The 19,634-nt window shown below is 33.7% G+C and overlaps 1 long non-coding RNA gene across 1 annotated transcript; it reads left to right on the top strand.

Annotated features, from left to right (window-relative positions):
* The first annotated feature begins 14,430 nt into the window (after positions 1-14,430).
* Positions 14,431-19,006, top strand: LOC306864015. The gene is made up of 6 exons (XR_013783729.1): positions 14,431-14,661; positions 14,903-14,979; positions 15,325-15,388; positions 15,476-15,528; positions 17,110-17,175; positions 17,831-19,006. It is a non-coding gene; the product is annotated as an uncharacterized lncRNA (long non-coding RNA).
* Positions 19,007-19,634: the final 628 nt, after the last annotated feature.

The raw sequence follows: 19,634 nt of genomic DNA, 5'->3' as shown, positions 1-19,634 counted from the left end.
CGCAGTGTCCTCCCACGGAACGAAGATATTGTGGATCTCTGTGTCTTCACTGTTGTTTGAAAGCAAACAGCAGAGGTTAAGAGTTCTTTCTTTATGCTGGAAGGACGACCCTTGGAGAAATGCTTTGAATGCCCGTTTTGCACATGCTGCTTGATATCCAGCTGTATGCTTTTGACTGCGTTTAGGTCATATTTTAAATGAGAAATATGGCATATTTACTGTAACAGTACTGCATTTTGTGTTGTAAAATCACTGCGGCACAGATGCATTGCACTGAAAAACAAACAAGATGATGTGATATCTGAAGCAAATGTCATTTTTTCTCTAGAGCCTCGTAATCTTGTAAATGTCTTCAATAGTAAGCTTTTTTTCTTCCCAAAATATAACACTGTATATATTTTTATATACACAGACCCATTTATACTAAAAAATAAGTGATTACCGAGATGTATAGATTTTTTTTTTAAGTATTAAAAAATAAAATATAAATATAAAAATAATAAACTGTTTGGATTTATATACTGCCATTAATACTAAAACCAAAACCATTTATTAAAACAGTACAATAAAAAATAATTAAAATACAAATAAAATTAGAGAAACATTAGATGTTATAAACATAAAAAGACTTTTTAAATTCTAAGAATTATTTCAGAAATGCTTTGAATGCCTGTTTTTTATGTGCTAAAAGCTGCATGCTGGATATGCTTTCAGTTGAGTTTAGGTCATATTTCTAAAAGGAAGTATATGACATATTTGTTGCAACATAACTGCATTGTGTACTGTAAAATTGCAGTAGCACAGATGCAGTGCCTTGAAAAAACATAGAAGATCATGTGACATCTCAAATGTATCTTTTATTCACCCTTCAGATCCAATGTAGGGCAAAAATATTTCTGTAGAGGAAACAAACATTACAGAGATAAAATAAATAATTGGATTTTCATTGCCATTGTACTGACGTCAAAACAAATAATTCAAATATTGTATTATCTATAAACATGTAAAAAAAAAAGTATTACACTGACAACAAATATTTATTAAACCACTGTTAGAGAAATATTAGATGTATAAACCTAAAGAGAACATTTAAAAAAAAAAAAGTTTCAGAAAAGCTTTGAATGCAAGTTGTGCACATAATGCTGCATGATCTCATACGCTTTCAACTGCGTTTGGGTCATATTTCTAAAAAAGAAACATGGCAAGTTCATTGCAACATTACTGCATTATGTGCCATAAGATCGCAGATGCAGATTCACTCTGAATAAATTACAAAAAAATGATGTTTATCGAAGAGGTTGTAAAAATCTCCCATCAGCTTTACAAAAAAAAAAGTTTTACTCCATCTTTGAGTATCCTTTTCCTTCCCTCATCTTTTGAACATATCATTCTCTGACGTTTTTCCTCTAATGGAGATTTATGAAGTCACCCAAACGCCTGTAGCGTTTAAAACTTTTGGATCTCACAAATGAGATGGGAACTCTCTCCATAATGTATATAGAGGGCTGGAGCCGGTACAGGCAGTTTGAACTTTAATCCTTCTTATGTGTCATCAGCACATACACACAGTCTCCCATCTGTCATTACAAGACACATCAGAGGAAAAGAGGGAGAGCTAAGAAGAAAGACAGAAAAACGGACGGGGGGTTTGGTGATTCTGTGCAGAAACCCTGCCTTGATTCAGTTAGGCTTCTTATATTTTATATTATTTTTTAATAAATACATTTAATTAATTAAATTTAATAAATAAATAAAACATTAATTAACTAATTAATTACTTGAATTAATATACTTCAACAAAAACGAGTGCATCTGTATATATCTGTATGTGTGTGTGTGTGTGTGATTTTTGCGTATAAATGCAAAAATTATTTGATTCCCTGCTGATGCTTTGTATGTTTGCCCACTGACAAAGAAATTATCTGTCTATAATTTTAATGGTAGGTTTATTTGAACAGTGAGAGACAGAATAACATTTCAAAAAAGTTATAAATTGATTTGCATTTGTATGAGTGAAATAAGTATTTGACCCCTTCGCAAAACTTGGCTTAGTACTTGGTGGCAAAACCCTTGTTGGTAATAACAGAGGTCAGACGTTTCTAGTAGATGGCCACCAGGTTTGCACACATCTCAGGAGGGATTTTGTCCCACTCCTCTGCAGATCCTCTCCAAGTCATTAAGGTTTCGAGGCTGAACATATACATAACACAGAAGACAGAACGTATACATAATTATGTAACATATTCCAAATTACCATCTGTTACAAAATTTGCAAATACTGATATATATATATGTTGTATTTAATACTTTGACTAAAGTATTTTTGAATCAGCTTTAAGTTATAGAAATTACAAGTAGATCTAATTAATGAAATAAAACGATGTGTTACCATTTTGTTTGTTTGTTGAATCTTGCCAAAGGGAAGGTTACAAAATGAAGGCGGTCACAAGAACCTTAAGGCAACAGCTCCGAATCTTCGGGTGTCTTTACTGGGGGTAATGTCGGGGTTCATGAATAAATCATCAGCAACGCACTGAACATGACTGGTGTTAAAATGAGATTATGAAGATGGAAGTTCTCTCTCCGAGTCGAACATTTGAAGTATGCCGAAACCAGCTGCTTCTGCGAGAACGTACTGTGGACAAAAAAGTAGAGCACTTCAGGAAAGAAAACCTCAAAAAAATCCCATTTCAACATAAAGCAATAATTTAAGTCCTCAGGACCCAGTGGGCTTGCAATTATTATGAGAACGCCGATTTTGTAGAGCACCAGAAAACTTTACAGTCTTTTATCCAACAAAATTCATAAATATTGGACAGACAAAATCATGACTATACATGAAAGCATGTTTTATTTTGGTGTTATTTCTTCACTCATACCCTCTTGTCAGGACGCAGCCTACAATCAACTAACTCTCTTTGCGTAATACAGAACATTTTGAAGGGTTCTCAAACTTTCAGCGCTTCATATCCTTATTTAATTTTCTATTTTAACAACTGTCACAGGCACTTGCGTTTCATCCTGCTGTTCGGAAAGGAAAAAAATGTCCTCAAATTTCCTGTGTCCTGTTTGTTAAATAAATCAAGTCCAATGTTCGTCCCTCACACTGATATCAGCCTTTCTAATTATGTATGTGATTTGTTTGAACAGCCTCGACTCATGCAAATGCAGAGCCTATTTACATGCAGCAGCACAGAGCTATATTCCACAAAGTCATACACAATATTTATATAAACGCATGCAGATTTCCTTGCTGGAGTTATTTTGCATGTAAGGCCTGGAGAGTTTTGCATGTTCTTGACCATTTTACAGCAGTGAAACTAGTGTCTATAAAAAAGCTTATAATCACCTATGCTATTCGATTTCACAGCCAGCGATCATGTTACTGAATTTGAATGTGGAAAGAGTCTAACACAGCGTTTAGGCTCAGATAAATCTTGCTGTTATGCTCATATATTCCTTATTGGGAAGCTTGCAGGTGAGAGATAAGGTACAGGCACATAGCACAGATGGCTGCGAACAAAAAAACATGTTTGTTTTTTTCCACAGAGAGACAGAAACAAACAGGTTGGCTGAACAGAGTGAAATTTGTTCATATAAAATGATCTTATTCTCAAACACACTGATTAAACGACAGCAGGGGACATTTATCTCAAATATACCAACATGGGAAACCTTTTCATTTCAAATGTGACGTCTCGGATGTTTCTTCTATTCACCTGTTAGATTCAATGGAGGGCAAAGGGAGACTTAAAAAATGTTTTTTTTTTGTCTCATAATATTGTACATTTTCTATAGCAGGGGTTCTTGAAATGTTGGATGTAAAGGACCCCCAAAATGAGAGCAGTGAGCTACATCATCATGCACAAAGACCCATTTGTATGGTGTGAGAAAAATACAGATACTGCATGATATTATAGACATAAACATGAAAATAAATAACTGGATGTTTTGTTGTCATTGTACTAAGGCCAAAATCAATTCTTAAAATATTATGTAACTATTTTTATTTATAACATTAATAAATATTCCCTTTTGCATTAAACTGCCAACACGTTGTTGTTTTTTTAACACTATTGGAGAAATATAAGATGTGTATATTGTTTTTAGCTATTTTATTTCAGATTTTATCATTTTTATTATTATTTATGCATTTTATTTCATTCATATTCAAAAAAGATCAATAAAAAATAATAAATAAAAAAGAGGGAACTATTAGGTGTATAAATCAAAAGAGAAACAATGCATTGATAGAACAGTAATTATTGTTCTAAGGCAGTTGTAATTATTATTATTATTATTATTATTGTTGTTGTTGTTATTTAATCTTAGCATGTTATATTATTATATAACTATATATGTGTTTATATATAATTTATATTTAATTATATGCAATATTTTTTTAATAAGTTAAGTTAAAGGGATAGTTCCCCCAAAATGGAAAATTCTGTCATTAATTACTCACCCTCATGTCGTTCCAAACCCATAAGGCCATTGTTCATCTTCGGAACACAAATTAAGATATTTTTGATAAAATTTGAGAGCTCTCTGACCCTCCGTAGACAGCAATGATAATACTATCAATGCACAGAAACGTAGCAAGGACATCAGTAAAATAGTCCATGTGACATCAGGGGTTCAACCGTAATTTTATAAAGCTACAAGAATACTTTTTGTGTGCAAATAAAACAATGCTAACATAATTTATTCAGTAATTCTTCTCCCCGAGTTACCGTCCTCCTCCATTTTGGAGAGTACCCCAGAAAGTAATCAACCCAATGAGCATTGTTTTCATTCAGCACATGTGGTTTAAGTTAAGTTAAGTTAAGTTAAGTTAAGTTAAGTTAAGTTAAGTTAAGTTAAGTTAAGTTAAGTTAACAAGTGCAGTTTGAGACTCCCAAAAAACAGTGTCTCGGTGTCAAAATGTGTGCTCAGATTTGATAAGAAATAATGGCTTTTTATCTATTTTTATCTATATATAAATATATAATATATAATATATATTCTTTTTATCTATATATTTTTTTCTTACTGAATATTAAAAAAAATTCCCAATGAATTTTAGAAGAACATCTAAGATACCTAAAGAGTTAGTTTAGCCAAAAATGAAAATATTATAATCATTTACTCACCCTCATATCGTTCCCAACCTTCATGACATCCTTCCATCTGTGGAATCCAAAAAGGAAATATTTTGAAAGATGCTTTCGCAGTTTTTGTCCATATAATGAAAGTTAATGAGCTCTATTGGAACAACTGGTGGCCATTTTTATTTGAGGATCTTACTAACTCAAAGTCTGTACACAGGGCACACATGCAGACATGCAAACAGGAAGTTTGGAGACTAAAGCTGAGGCTCTGAAGAGCCAGCTGGACCGGAGAGCTTTTCCAATCCCTGACTAAGACTAGCTATCGTGCCTCAGCTGGGAACTGTGGTCATATCTGACCTGGCATCGACCGGAGCCAGAGCGGCGACACTGGAGGCCCAGCAGACGCCAGGTACAGGGCCATGATCCGACAGCCGACAACCAAGACCGTGGAACAGGTTTTAGAGCCTGGTAACTCTAATTCAGAAGTGACACCAGCTGGATACCTGACAGGAAGTCGGTGAGGAAGTGACCCGGGAGCAGCGAGAATGAGCTGGGACCCAGATGAAGCAGCTCAGAGGTGTGAATACAGTGACACGACCTGTTCTTGAGCAGAGTAGCACTTAACAATGTCTTTGTTTTGACATCTACAATATTTATATCTCAGAAAATGCATTAAAATGAAGAATGAGAATAGGAAATGCAGCGGTAACAATGCTTTAACCACTTTGTTAACGGGGGTTGTGAATCTTCTCTTGACATGTGAAGTAAAAATATACATGCTGTTTATTTTTTTGCTCCATTTATCCTCCCCTCGAGTTTATTTTCTCACCTTCCTGCCTTTTACCATTAAGACTGTTTTTAATTGAACTACAACACTGTAGTCTCATTTCATTTTGCTGGGTACATATTTTAATTTAATTGATGTCAATGTCACCGCAGTCATAAAGGCCAGACTGAAATCCAGCAAGAGCCGAGTCAGTGAATGCAGAGGCAGAGTGCTGGTAATGAGCGAGTGCAGAAATGAGGCTCTGCTTTGATAAGATTTTTACACTAAAAATGTGTGTGTGTGTGTGTTATTACAGCACTGTAAACTGAGCTCCAAGGTCTGGAGGGCAGAATGAAAGCGTGGGAGAGCATCTCAGAGCTGCTGAAACATTACAAATAAGCTATTCGCTTGAAAAAAAAATATTTTTTAATGCTGTTGTAATTTTTTTGTTTCAAGCGCAGGAATTGGACCTTGAGGCTGTCAGTCATAAGTTACCATCTGCTGTGGCCAGATTTTTATTGTGTCAGATCTTGAGAACATATGAAACAGATCCAAAGTCACAACATTTCAGAACTTTTTGAAACCATTTTATTTGCATACTTTTCAAAACTTTGGGTTCAAGATAATTTTTTTATTTATTTATTTTTAAAGAAATTAATAATTTTATTCAGCAATGATGCATTAAATAAAATTTTAAAAAGTGACAGTAAAATTTTCTATTTCAGCTAAAATGCTGTTCTTTTGAACTTACTATTCATCAAAATATCCTGAAATAATTTTTTTTTACGGTAACTGGTCATAAACAATTTATTTTAGCTACATTTAATTAAAAAAAATATGATGAAAGTTACTCAACTAAATTAGTTTCTTTAATGTAGCATAAAAATAAATTTATTGCAACCACTTACCTTAAAAAATGTAGTAAATTCAATGGATATTGTTTTTCAGTGTAGCACTGAAGACTGGAGTAATGATGTTGAAAATTCATAATAGAAATAATTCAAATAGAAAACAGTTACTTTAAATTGTATTAATATTTCAAGACATTACTGTTTTACTGAACTTTTTGATCAAATAAATGCAGCCTTGGTGAGCATATAAGACTTATTTAAAAACAATTAATAAAATGTAATATATGCGTGATATGTCAAATTATTTATGCAATCCCCAATGTGGCTTGGGGAAATATATATATTTTTTTTAAATAATATAAAATATGATACTACATTTAATACTAACACCCTAGCAACAGCTGAGTAATGCACATTTCAGAACACCTTAGCAACCGCACAGCAACACTCCTGCAAGCATTCTGAACACCTAACATCACGCAGCAACACTTACATGCAAAGCAGCACTCCTGTTTTCTGCAGAAAATATAAAAATCTACTTTTGTATCTTCAGCTTTCCCTTTCTACATTTCAAACATGATTACAAAGACTACATTTCAGATTTATAGCATAAATCTACAGAAACGCAATGATGTTTCATGAAGACAGTACTGTATGTAAAGCAGTTCTAGAGGAGCTGTGTGTGTATATATATATATATATATATATATATATATATATATATATATCAATCAATCAATCAACTTTTTATTCAAGACACAGAGGTCCATAGAGACAACACATTACAAATATATACATAAATATAAAACAATACAAAACATTTAAGGATGATGCAAATGAGGCATCATTTAAACCATATACAGGCTTCGGGTCCAATGTTTCCAAAAGCAAGATGTGTACCTTGTGTCACTCTTAGAAACATCAGCTATGGACATAATAATCATATTCTTAGACCCTGTCAGTCTGCACATGAATCCATACATAAAATTTCTTAAGACAGCGTTAAAAGTGGGCACATTATTAGACACAAACATTCCACTGGCACTACTCCACCTAGGAATTTTAAGCACAATTCTCAAAGCATCATTATAAGCCATTTTATATATATATATTTATATATACATACAGTGCCCTCCACTAATATTGGCACCCTTGGTAAATATGAGCAAAGGCGGCTGTGAAAATAAATCTGCATTGTTTATACTTTTTATCTTTCATTTAAAAGATTCACAAAAAATTCCATCCTATCATTGAAGTAAAACAATTGAACGTGGGGGGGAAATCTTGTGAAATAAATGCTTTCTCTAGTTCATGTTGGCCACAATTATTGCAACGTCCTTTTCCCAGGGTAACAGCTCTGAGTTTTCTCCTATAATGCCTGAAGAGTTTGGAGAACACCTGATAAGAGATCAGAAACCATTTTCTTCACACAGAATCTCTCCAGATCCTTCAGATTCACAGCTCCATGTTAGCACTTCTTCTCTTCAGTTCACCTCACTCATTTTCTGTAGGGTTCAGGTCAGAGGACTTGGACAGCCATGGTAAAAAAATAATTTTGTGCTCAGTGACCCATTTTTGTGTTTATTTTGATGTTTGTTTTGGATTGTTGTCCTGGTGGAAGATCCAAACACAGCCCATTATAAGATTTCTAACAGAGGCAGTCAGGTTTTGATTTTTTTATCTGTTGGTATTTGATAGAATCCATGATGCCATGCATCTGAACAAGATGTTCAGGACCTCTGGCAGAAAAACAGGCCCACAACATTAAAGATCCAGAAGTATATTTAACCGTGGACATGGGGTACTTTTGTATCCCTGTTTGTACTAAACTCATCTGGTGGTTTTGCTGCCAAAAAGCTCTTTTTTTCAGTTTCATCTGACCATAGAAGCCAGTGGCATTTGAAGTTCCTGACAAGTTGGTCATGTCTGACAACTGAATTTGCTGGAGTTTGTTTTTGGATGAGTGAGGAGAATTTTCCTTGAAACTCTCCCGAACCACATGTGGTGATGTAGGGGATGTGTGATATATATTTTTTAGGCTTTCTGACCCCAAGACTCAACTAATCTCTACAATTCTACAGCTGTGATCCTTGGAGAGTCTTTGGCCACTCAAACTCTCCTCCTCGCCGTGCATTAGGGCGATATAGACACACGTCATCTTCCAGGCAGATTTGTAACATCTTAAATTGATTGGAGCCTCTTAATTATTACCCTGATGGTGGATGTGGAGATTTTCACTGCTTTAACTCTTTTCTTACAGCCACTTTCTGTTTTGTGATGCTCAACAATCTTGTTCTGCACATCAGAGCTATATTCTTAGGTTTTACTCCTTGTGATGGATGATTAAGGGAATTTGGCCTTTGTGTTCCTCATATTTATAATCCTGTGGAACAGGAAGTCATGGCTGGACAATTTCATGCTCCTAGTCACCCTGGTGGGCTGAAGAGGAATATACTTCAGCGATATTTTACTCATAAGAATATCTAGGGGTACCAATAATTGTGGACAACACTCATTGGAGAAAAACATTTATTTCATCCTGAGATTTTCTCCTCACTTTCAATTGTTTTACTTTAATGGTAGATTAGAATTTTGTGAATTTTTGGAGTGAAAGATCAAAAGGATGAACAATGCAGATTTATTTTCACAGCCGCCTTTGCTCATAGTGTGCCAATAATACTGGAGGGCACTGTATATGTAATGACATTTTATTTTACTTATTTATCTTATGCTCATTCAATCCATTTATTTATTTTAGCTTTGTTGTCTTCTAACACTTATTTTACACTTGTTGTCATCTCAGTTAATCTTTAAAATACTGATAATAACTAATGTTAATGTCAAGTAAAAATGTAATTTTCAGAAATTCTCACAATGATCCATTCTTCATGCTGTAATATAATGTTGTGATGCCCAAATTCACTTTTAGCAATTTAAATTATTGGTTTTATTTTTTAGTGTTTATTTTTTTTTTATTTTTTCTTTTTTTTAGACCAACTAGTAATCAGACTTCTCTAAGTGATTATAAATCATAGGAACAGCTTTGCTCCCGTATAACTGCTCTTATATGTGATGTTGTTTAATTGTCACAGTTATCACTTTCCTCACTCATATCACAGTCCAGACTCCAGGTCTATAAGCCCTGCAAGTCAAAAACAACTCAACTCACACATTCAGACAGAAAAACAGACGTCCACACCGCATGAGCTCAAAGCCGAGGTAAGGAAACCGAGAACGAGCACAGGTAAAACATACTCTGTTATTCACTTTTGTTTACTGCATCACACACAAACAGCTCATGACAGGACAGAAAGAGATGAAAGAGTCTTTTTGTGCTCACAGACTACATACTCGTCAAACAACAAAAGCTACTGTTTCTCTACAACCATCCGCTGGTGTGACAGCACAGACACATCCATTGAATTCAGACCAAATAAAAGACAAGATATGACTGTGAAAGTGTACATTTGCCTGGCTTTACCTGTTTTGATAAAGCATCTTGACATTGCTTTATTCTCTCGCTCATGAGGATATACAAACGGGGCTGATCGAACTGAAAAATTCACTGTAGAAAAATACAAGCTCATACATGTACTCACAATATGAACCTCTATATTTTAAGTATATATATATATATATATATATATACATATATATATATATATATATATATATATACATATATATATATATATATATATATATATATATATATATATATATGCCTTTGATGCAGAGGTTCATGATCATCAAACTGAAACTCTCTCTCAGCTCTCCAGTGTCCTCTAGTGGCCAGTAAATTAGCATTTTTAGTAAACTGTGTATGGCTGAATAAAATATTGAACATTTGATCAAAATAATAAAATTCGCACAAATAAAATAAAAATAAAATAATACAAGCAGTAGTCCAATCACTCAAAAAGACTGCAAGTTCAGCAAGTCATACTAATAAGCCTGACTAATGAGCAGCTGTTTTGTTGAATTAGAGTGGCGCTCATTTGTTCTCAAATCTTGAAGCTGTGATAAGCCTTAAATCTTGATGGCAGGCCGGGTCTTGGACCCAGAGACTCTACAAATTGTAATTCCACTGAGGGCCTGTGTGAAAAACAACATAACAAGCTGTGGAAACTAGAGACTGAGCTGCTTGAGTTGAGTTCAGAGAGTTAGCAGCTAATCATTAACTTGTTAATAGGTGGTGGATACAGTCATCTTTTGCCGTCGTTACAAAAGGTACAGGACTATCATGGTATTGGATGTTAATAACATGGTAGTGAATGATTACCATACTCATCTACCATGAAATTTGCATCACTTATAAAATCGTACCATGGTACTGTGATGTTTTTTGGTTATGTACTATGGTATTCTAGTACTGTGGAGTACTATGTAAATGCCATGGTATGTTTATTTCAGCACAATCACTTTAAAAAGGAACTGTGGCTGCACTGTAAAAAAAAATCGTAATTTTACAGATAATAACTCTAAATGTTTTAGAGTATTTTTCTGTTATTTTAAATTATATTCAAAACTCTGTAAAATTACAAACAATATCTGTAAATTTATTAATTGACTGTTAATTTAAGGATTATATCATTAACGACAAATTACAGTAATGCTTATTTTTTATACAGGGCATTTACTGTATTATTTCTACAGTATTTTTCTGTTATTTTTAATTATATTCAAAACTCTGTAAAATTACAAACATTATCTGTAAATTAATTAACTGACTGTTAATTTAAGGATTATATCATTAACAACAAATTACAGTAATACTTATTTTTTTATACAGGACATTTACTGTATTATTTATACAGTATTTTTCTGTTATTCTAAATTATATTCAAAACTCTGTAAAATTACAAACAATATCCGTAAATTAATTAATTGACTGTTAATTTAAGGATTATGTCATTAATTACAATTTACAGTAATGCTTATTTTTTTATACAGGACATTTACTGTATTATTTATACAGTATTTTTCTGTTATTTTAAATTATATTCAAAACTCTGTAAAATTACAAACAATATCTGTAAATTAATTAATTGACTGTTAATTTAAGGATTATGTCATTAATTACAAATTACAGTAATGCTTATTTTTTTATACAGGACATTTACTGTATTATTTATACAGTATTTTTCTGTTATTTTAAATTATATTCAAAACTCTGTAAAATTACAAATTGACTGTTAATTTAAGGATTATGTCTGGTGTGTGAAACAACGCCGGCACAGCGGCAGATTCACCACTGACTGAATTCGAATTATACTGGAAAAATAAAACGTTAAGAGTGGGTTAGGGTTACCATTAATAAGTTACAATGTTTTGATCTAGAAAGTTTTTCACATTTTAGAAATTAAGTAAACGTTTGATAGTTTGCTTATATTAAGTCAAATGGCTATAGCTCTTTAACAGTTGGTACAAATTGTTTTACAGAGAAAATTGTAAACAGATGAAAATCTGAAAATCTTTACCAACTCGAATTTCCCAAAAATCACCATCCACATTCAAAAACACACATATGACATATCATCTTAAAGTATATGGTTATTATGCTATATCTAATCTGAATTTGCATTTGATCATTCATAGAAATTATATGGTAATACGTGTATGAGAGTGAGGCAGTGCACTGAGGCAAATACTGACACATCTGAAACTAGCAAAAATACAGTACATGGAGAAAATAGGGTATTTATATATAAATAGGGTGGAAAACACACACATGCAATTCTATGGATTTCCTCAGTTTGGCAAATATGCATGTCTTTGTACTATGGAAATCTGAGTCCCTGGAAGAAACATAGTATGTACACAACACATGTAAAGGACCAGGGTGGAAGCTTGGTTATTAAAGATGTTAATGCTCCCAACTGCCTCAGTTGTCACATCACATCTTCAGAAAATCACAAGTAGGGTACTGGTGTAGCTTATTTTATGTCGTAGAATAAAACGTGAAAGTGAATTGAGCTTGTGTTCACTACAAACCTTGTCATCCACTTAACCAAAAACCCATTAAAAAACCCCATTGACTTCGGGACGATGGAACTGGAACTGCTAAAATGCTAATGTGCTTTGCATTTGGCTTACAAAGTGATGTCACACCTGCACCATACTCTTTACATGTGCCATTTAAGTATTATTACTACATTGAAATGCAATAATGCAAGCAAACCGCACAATTATTGTTAAATTGACCTTGCTGGTCAGATAGGCCAACAGGGTTCATGATGAAACATATGGAGCGTTTAAGTCCTCCTGGGAAATTTGTATTCATGAGGTTTTACTATTTATTTTTTATGTTTTAAAATAATTTATGACACCACTGTAAACTTTATCATTACATATTATATTGTTATATTATAATGCTATCATATTTTGTGCAGGTATTAGCTTACTTCATTGTAAATAGAAACGCTTGATGTCACTTCTAAATACCTATAAGTATTGTGGTGTTCCACAATGTTTTTTACTGACACCCCTAACTCTCAAAGATCGGGGCTTAAAGAAAATTCTGAGCTTCCTACTCATATTTTCATCTTTGTGGTGGCGTTCATGTGCGTTCAACTCGTAAATACTATCTTTATGACATGACTTCAATGCACCAATAGCTCTAGTTTTGGGACAATCCATACAAACCCTGTAAAACACATTACAGACTGTCACAGTGAGAAGTTCTTTGTCCTGTATCAACACTTAAGGCCTAAACACTGCAGTCAACACCATGGGAGTATCCATGCTGTTAAGGGTTAGGGTTAGAGTTAGGGTTAACCTTAATTTCTAACACAGACCTGGTTTCACAGACAGGGTTTAGATTAAGCCAGGATTAGGCCTTAGTTCAATTAGGGCATTTAATTAGCATTTAAAAATGTGCCTTAGGAAAAAAAAACATTATGTGTTGAGACATTATGTTGAGACAAAGCAATGGCACTGACATATTTTAAGATATGTCAGTGCAAGTTGCTTTCAGGTTAAACAGCTCAAACGTGCATATTAGTCTGGGACTACAGGCTTAAGCCTCGCCTGTGAAACCCAGGGTATATGCTGTAGGCCTAACTTGTATAGAATGATGCCAACGTTAGCAAACGTGTTGCGTTGGACAGAGTGTTAACCCTAAACCAACAGGTTGTGTGACAGTGCCACACAGGGTGAAAAGCAAGGTGACATTATTAGGCATAAGAGTGTTCCTAAAGGAAAGGTCAAGAATTTGTTAAAGTGCAAAAGGGTCATTATGGGTCACATGGATGTCACTCTAATGTCACCGTGATACCAATACATTAGCTTTTCATATAGGTCTACATACATAATTATATATGAATACATAGGCTATCTAGTGTTTGCTCTGTTTAATATGTACTACAATCTGTTTGCTCTGTTAAACTGCTGTTTAGCAGAGCAGTGGTAAATATATTTTGTTATATATGGTAGGCTATATAAGTTACTGTAAGTTTAATTTTTAATCATGCACTGCAATGAAAACACAATTTAACCAATTGATTAAATATAACAGCCAGCCTATAAATACAACTAGATAAATAGCACATGTATATTTTTTTCCTATTCTTTCTTTTAAAACATGTAATCTTTTCCTGTAATTGCAATGTTGCCACACTATTGGCTGTCTCTCCGAGTTGTTTTGAGCATGATTGGTTATTCTGACTGTCATCCAGGAATCTGGCCAATGACAACTATGCGCGCCAAGTTTGAATATACGGCTGTTGGAGTGAGTGGGTCACTCAGTGGGTGTGTGCTGCTGCTCGTGCTCGGAGTCGGGATCTTCAATAGCCTAACCTTATACTGCGGTTCTGTCTCTTTTAAATTATTTTTATGTCGGACGGCTATTTTTTATTTTATTTTAAATATTGCGGGATTGTAAACGAAGAACAAAAAAGGAATATGGACAACGAATTTTAACAACGTGCAACGGACATATTGCAATCTGTGGAAGGTAAATAACTTTTATTTAAAAAAATTCTGCTAAAGTTGCATCAACATATAGTGTGTTAAATTAAGAATCTTAACGCGATTAGAGCAATATCGATATGAGTACACATTTCAATGTATTAATCATGTTAATGTGTGTTTCTAGCATGAGTAAATGTTGTCAGCTAACTTAGTTTTTGATTAAAAATAAATAAACTCCACAAATGAGCTTTACAGTGAGTGAACTGAGAACATTGTCTCTTTAGACGGGAGAGGAACTCGAACCACACTCTGGACTCTAGAAGATGGAAACTAGGCTTTTGAATCTGTTGTTGATCGCGGGGTAAGTTAACTTAGCTGCTATTGTGACAGAGTGAAAAATATATGCCTGTATAATATTTCATTAATTAGATCGAAAAGTTCATAAATCAGTCAAATATGAAAGTATTCTGTAGTTAGGATATGTTGAATGTGTTTAAAAATGTTTATAAAATGGGAATAAGTTATCTAAATAATAATTTTGGTTAATCGGTGATCAATTAGTTTGGCACAATAAGCTGTGCAATCTATTAGTTAGGCCTTGCTGAACACTAGGGGGAGAGCTCGCGGTATTTCTCCATTACACATAAAGTCTGCGGTGGAGAAACATCGTTGAGTGAATGTGCTTAATCTTCTCCCCTTTTTTCAGGGGTATAACACTATAACGTTTAGGCCCAACGTTACCGATCAGTCATCATGTTTTGGAGCTGCTGGTGAGTACAATTTTGCAAGCTTTTGCAAATGTGTCTGTTAGTAAGTAAATCGCTAATATTGCTGTGTGTGTTTCCCTCATGATCCAGGAATTTAGAAATTAGGGAATAAAAATCATCCAGCCACACGATCTTCAGATGCGGTGAGTAACGTTATTGTCATTGTAAAAAGCATGTGAAAAAGAGGCAGAACATGTAAACTCAAAGGCACACTGGTTCAAACCCTCCAGACCATATTTTACCTCTCTTTTTGAGTTTACAGGCCTAGCTGACCCCAAAATAAATGTCCTTTCAAAATTTAAGTATTTTCAAACCTGTATGACTTAAGGTGATGATACACAGGGCAATTTTTTTCAGCAATGTTGCCGTCAAAGGGCAACCACGACCGATCTAAATTCATCCAGATAGAAATGTATTGCCCATTTTCAATGGGAAAGTGCCCAAGCAACAATCACTCTGCAGGATTGCCCAGCAACATTGCTCAAAAAGTTGTCCTGTGTATCATCACCTTTACTTCTGTTAAACACAAGAATGTTGGGAATCAAACAATATTGGAACCCTTATATGGAGAGAGAAAAAAAAACAAGGAAGGCATTTCTCTTAATTAATGTTCTACAGAAGAAATGTATACAGTTTTGGAACAACATGAGGGTGAGTAGAGTAAATAATGAGAGAACTAAAATTTTTGGATGAGCTGTGCTTTTCCCATTGCTAAATTAAAGTGTAGAAAACATGTTTTAATGGTGGATGGATTACAATAATTTATTACCATTTGGTTAGTGTAGCAAAACTATAGTTAATTTTAGTAAGGGTTTATATAACACTTAAGGAACACATTAAAGAATGGTCCTATGTCCCCCTGATCAATGGTCTGTTAACACACATTAAGTAAACTTTTTAAAAGACCTTTAATTCACTTGATGCTGGGAAGGTAAACTTTGTGAAGGACTGTAATGAAGTCATTTGGAAAGCTGTTGAGAAGTAGGCCTATGTTTCTTGAAGCTGGTTTAGTTATCCAAGAGCATATGATAAATTAATCTTTGAGTAATTATAACATACTTTATAGGGATCATAGTCATGTGTCCCTCATCTGCCATATAAATGTGGTGAACAGAGGACCCAGGGAACATAGGTATGACCCCCAATGAATCCAGTGGTGCCAAATCATATCAAGTGTGAAACCTCCCCTTTCAAACACAAAAATACACATAGTGCCTCTGGCATAAGAGCATTAACTGCTATTTTCTATGACTTTTACATCATGTGCCAGGATTTGCAACACTGGGGGTGTCATTCCCACAACATTTTCCAGGATGTAGCTCTGCAATTTAGTTTTATGAACTCTGGGTTAAAACCTTTGACTGCTCTGAACTTCAAAATATGCACATTTGATTGCTGAATTAAAATGGACTCCATAAAACATTTATTTACTTATCAGTAGATGATAAAGCTATGAGTAACATGCTTTAACATGACATTAGCATGTCCATCAATGGTAATCAAACCCACTCAAGTTGTAATTTTTTTTTTTTTTTTTTTGGCTTTTACAAATTGTTCAGTTAACTACACCGAAATATAGCTTGTGCTTGTCTTGCATGGATGCTACATTTGGGCCCAAACCTGTTGTGTGTAGCTACCTGTTTCTTTTCAAGTAATTTTTACATTCCCCTTTTCCAACAGTGATAACACTTTTTAACATTTATTTTTTTATTTATTTTTTTTAGATCAAGCCATTGGAACATTGTTTACGGAGCAGAACTGGCACCAACAGAGAAACAAGTCCATCATTAGTAAGTATCAACTGCAGTATATAAAACCGTAGTCAATTTTAAAGGCACAATGCAGCTCTTTTTTTCTCCCCCGTGCTATCCCAGATGTATAAGATGTTGCCAACATTCTTCAAAAATATCAAATTTTAATGCTTCACAAAAGAATTTTTGAAAAAAATTGCAGGTTTGAAAAGACATGATGGTGAGTAAATGATGACAGAATTGTCATTTTTGGGTGAACTATCTCCAGTACTTTAATAATCTCACACAAGGAGAATATACCTTTTTTATTTTTAAACACAATATCATCATCAATCCTTTGTTTAATTCCCTAGAGAATATTGAGAGAAAGACCCTCATTACCCATATCACAGCAGTCTGTAAACACCTCCAGTTAATATAAATATTGTTGGTTTTATTTTGTAATACATATTGGCATTTTTAGGTGTTAACCTTGCAATGATACCTCTGGAAAAGAATGTCCATTGTTGTGAATCTACATGTTCCTTTTCTTGGTGATGCACATTTTTCTATCAGACAAAAGTTGTAGATACCAGACAAAACGGAAGACAAACAGACAATTTAAATAAAAATGTATTAAACTTGTTTAAAGGAAACACAAAAAAATTGAAATAATTTTGAGAGAATCATAGTGTGTCTTTTTTTTTTTTTTCAGATGCACCAAGGATGCAGCTGATTGCTGGCTGTTGCAGGATTGCTGTTTATTTGCTGTATCTGTCACTTCTGGTACACTTTTGTTGTATGTTTTGATTTAACTTATTAATACACTTGTAGAGTTAGGATTCTGAATTAAAAGACAGTATAATATTTATTAACAGAACTATGCAGGGCCCCCAGGGGTCAGCAGAACATTTTGGAAAAACTATATAAAAATGATTTGGAAAATACAAGCCAAAATATAAACAAGCCATTATAATGTTAATTTACCTCTGAATACCAAAAATTTTAAGGAACACTCCACTTTTTTTGGAAGTAGGCTCATTTTCCAACTCCCCCAGTGTTAAAGGAGAACTCCGGTCAATTTTAACATAGAGCTCATTTTTTTGTAAATTTGGAGTGCTGTCAGTACAGAGAACAACGACAAAAATCGGTGTTGCCTACACCGTGTTATCCTCTTTTTAAAATTTGCACCCTGTTGACTTAAACGGGGTAAGTTTTAAACCTGCTTTTAGCCTCTTAACATTCTCTGTGTCATTACAAGTGCACCAGCCATGTAAGTGATTCCTTCAGAGTGAACACAGGTGAATCTGACTGCAGTAGATGTGAAAGATATTAATAAAAGTTACGTTAATTCAGCCAGCGCACATACCTGTGTTTACATCCTGTTTTCGGTCGGAGTCCACAGTAGTCGATTGTCGAGTTCACGCGCATAGGTTTAGTTACCTATGATCACGCGCGTGAACTCGACAATCGACTCCGACCGAAAACATTCTATTTCTAAAAAAAGTGGAGTATCCCTTTAAATTTAAATTGTTAAATGTTTAGAATCAATACTGGTGTGAAACAGTGAAAATCTTGTACATGTATCAGTTTTGTGTTCAGTATGTTTAGAATATTTAACCTTAATCCTAAAGTTTGAGAATTTTGATGAAACTGTTCTACTGATAACTACTATATAGTTAAAATGTTATATTTAATTTAAGATATATACTATAATTTATCAACTGAATCATTCCATTTTATTTAATTACATGTAATTTTAAATACTATTAACTTGTTTGTCAACACAAATGCTGCAAATTAAAGTTTGAGATGATTTTAATCAGTTTCATGCAGTTTTTTTACAGACTTATTTTGTCTTCCGAAATAAAACTGTTAATTTACAATCTTGAGCACGTCTTGACAATTTATTGAATGTTTGATCGTTATGATTTAGCAAAGGTCTGTAGTGTTTTTCAGTAGAACTTTTAGTGCCGTCACTTTATTGAAGGTGTTTGATTGTTATTTTACTGGTATTTCCTAAATTATTACAGTGTTTCTCCATAAAACTTTGTGCCATCACTTTATTGAAGGTGTTTGATCATTATAATCTGGGAAATGCCTGTAAAATAACTGTTTTTCAGCAGAACTTTTAGTGCTATCACTTTATTGAAGGTGTTTGATTGTTATTTTACTGGTATTTCCTAAATTATTACAGTGTTTCTCCATAAAACTTTGTGCCATCACTTTATTGAAGGTGTTTGATTGTAATAATTTAGGAAATACCTGTAAAATAACAGTGTTTCTCTGTAGAACTTGTAGTGCTGTCACTTTATTGAAGGTGTTTGATCATTGTAATCTAGGAAAAATCCATAAAATAACAGTTTTACACTGTAAAAAAATAATCGTAAAAAAAGGGTCAAATGACTGGCAGCTACGGCTGCCAAACAAAAACTGTAAAATTAAGGTAAAATAGCTTAATTCAAACAAGGAAATACCTGTAAAATAACAGTGTTTCTCTGTAGAACTTATAGTGCTGT

The sequence above is a fragment of the Barbus barbus genome, assembly GCF_936440315.1.
Source record: "Barbus barbus genome assembly, chromosome: 45".
NCBI classification, from domain to species: Eukaryota; Metazoa; Chordata; class Actinopteri; order Cypriniformes; family Cyprinidae; genus Barbus; species Barbus barbus.
This window is presented reverse-complemented; position numbering and strand designations above follow the sequence as displayed.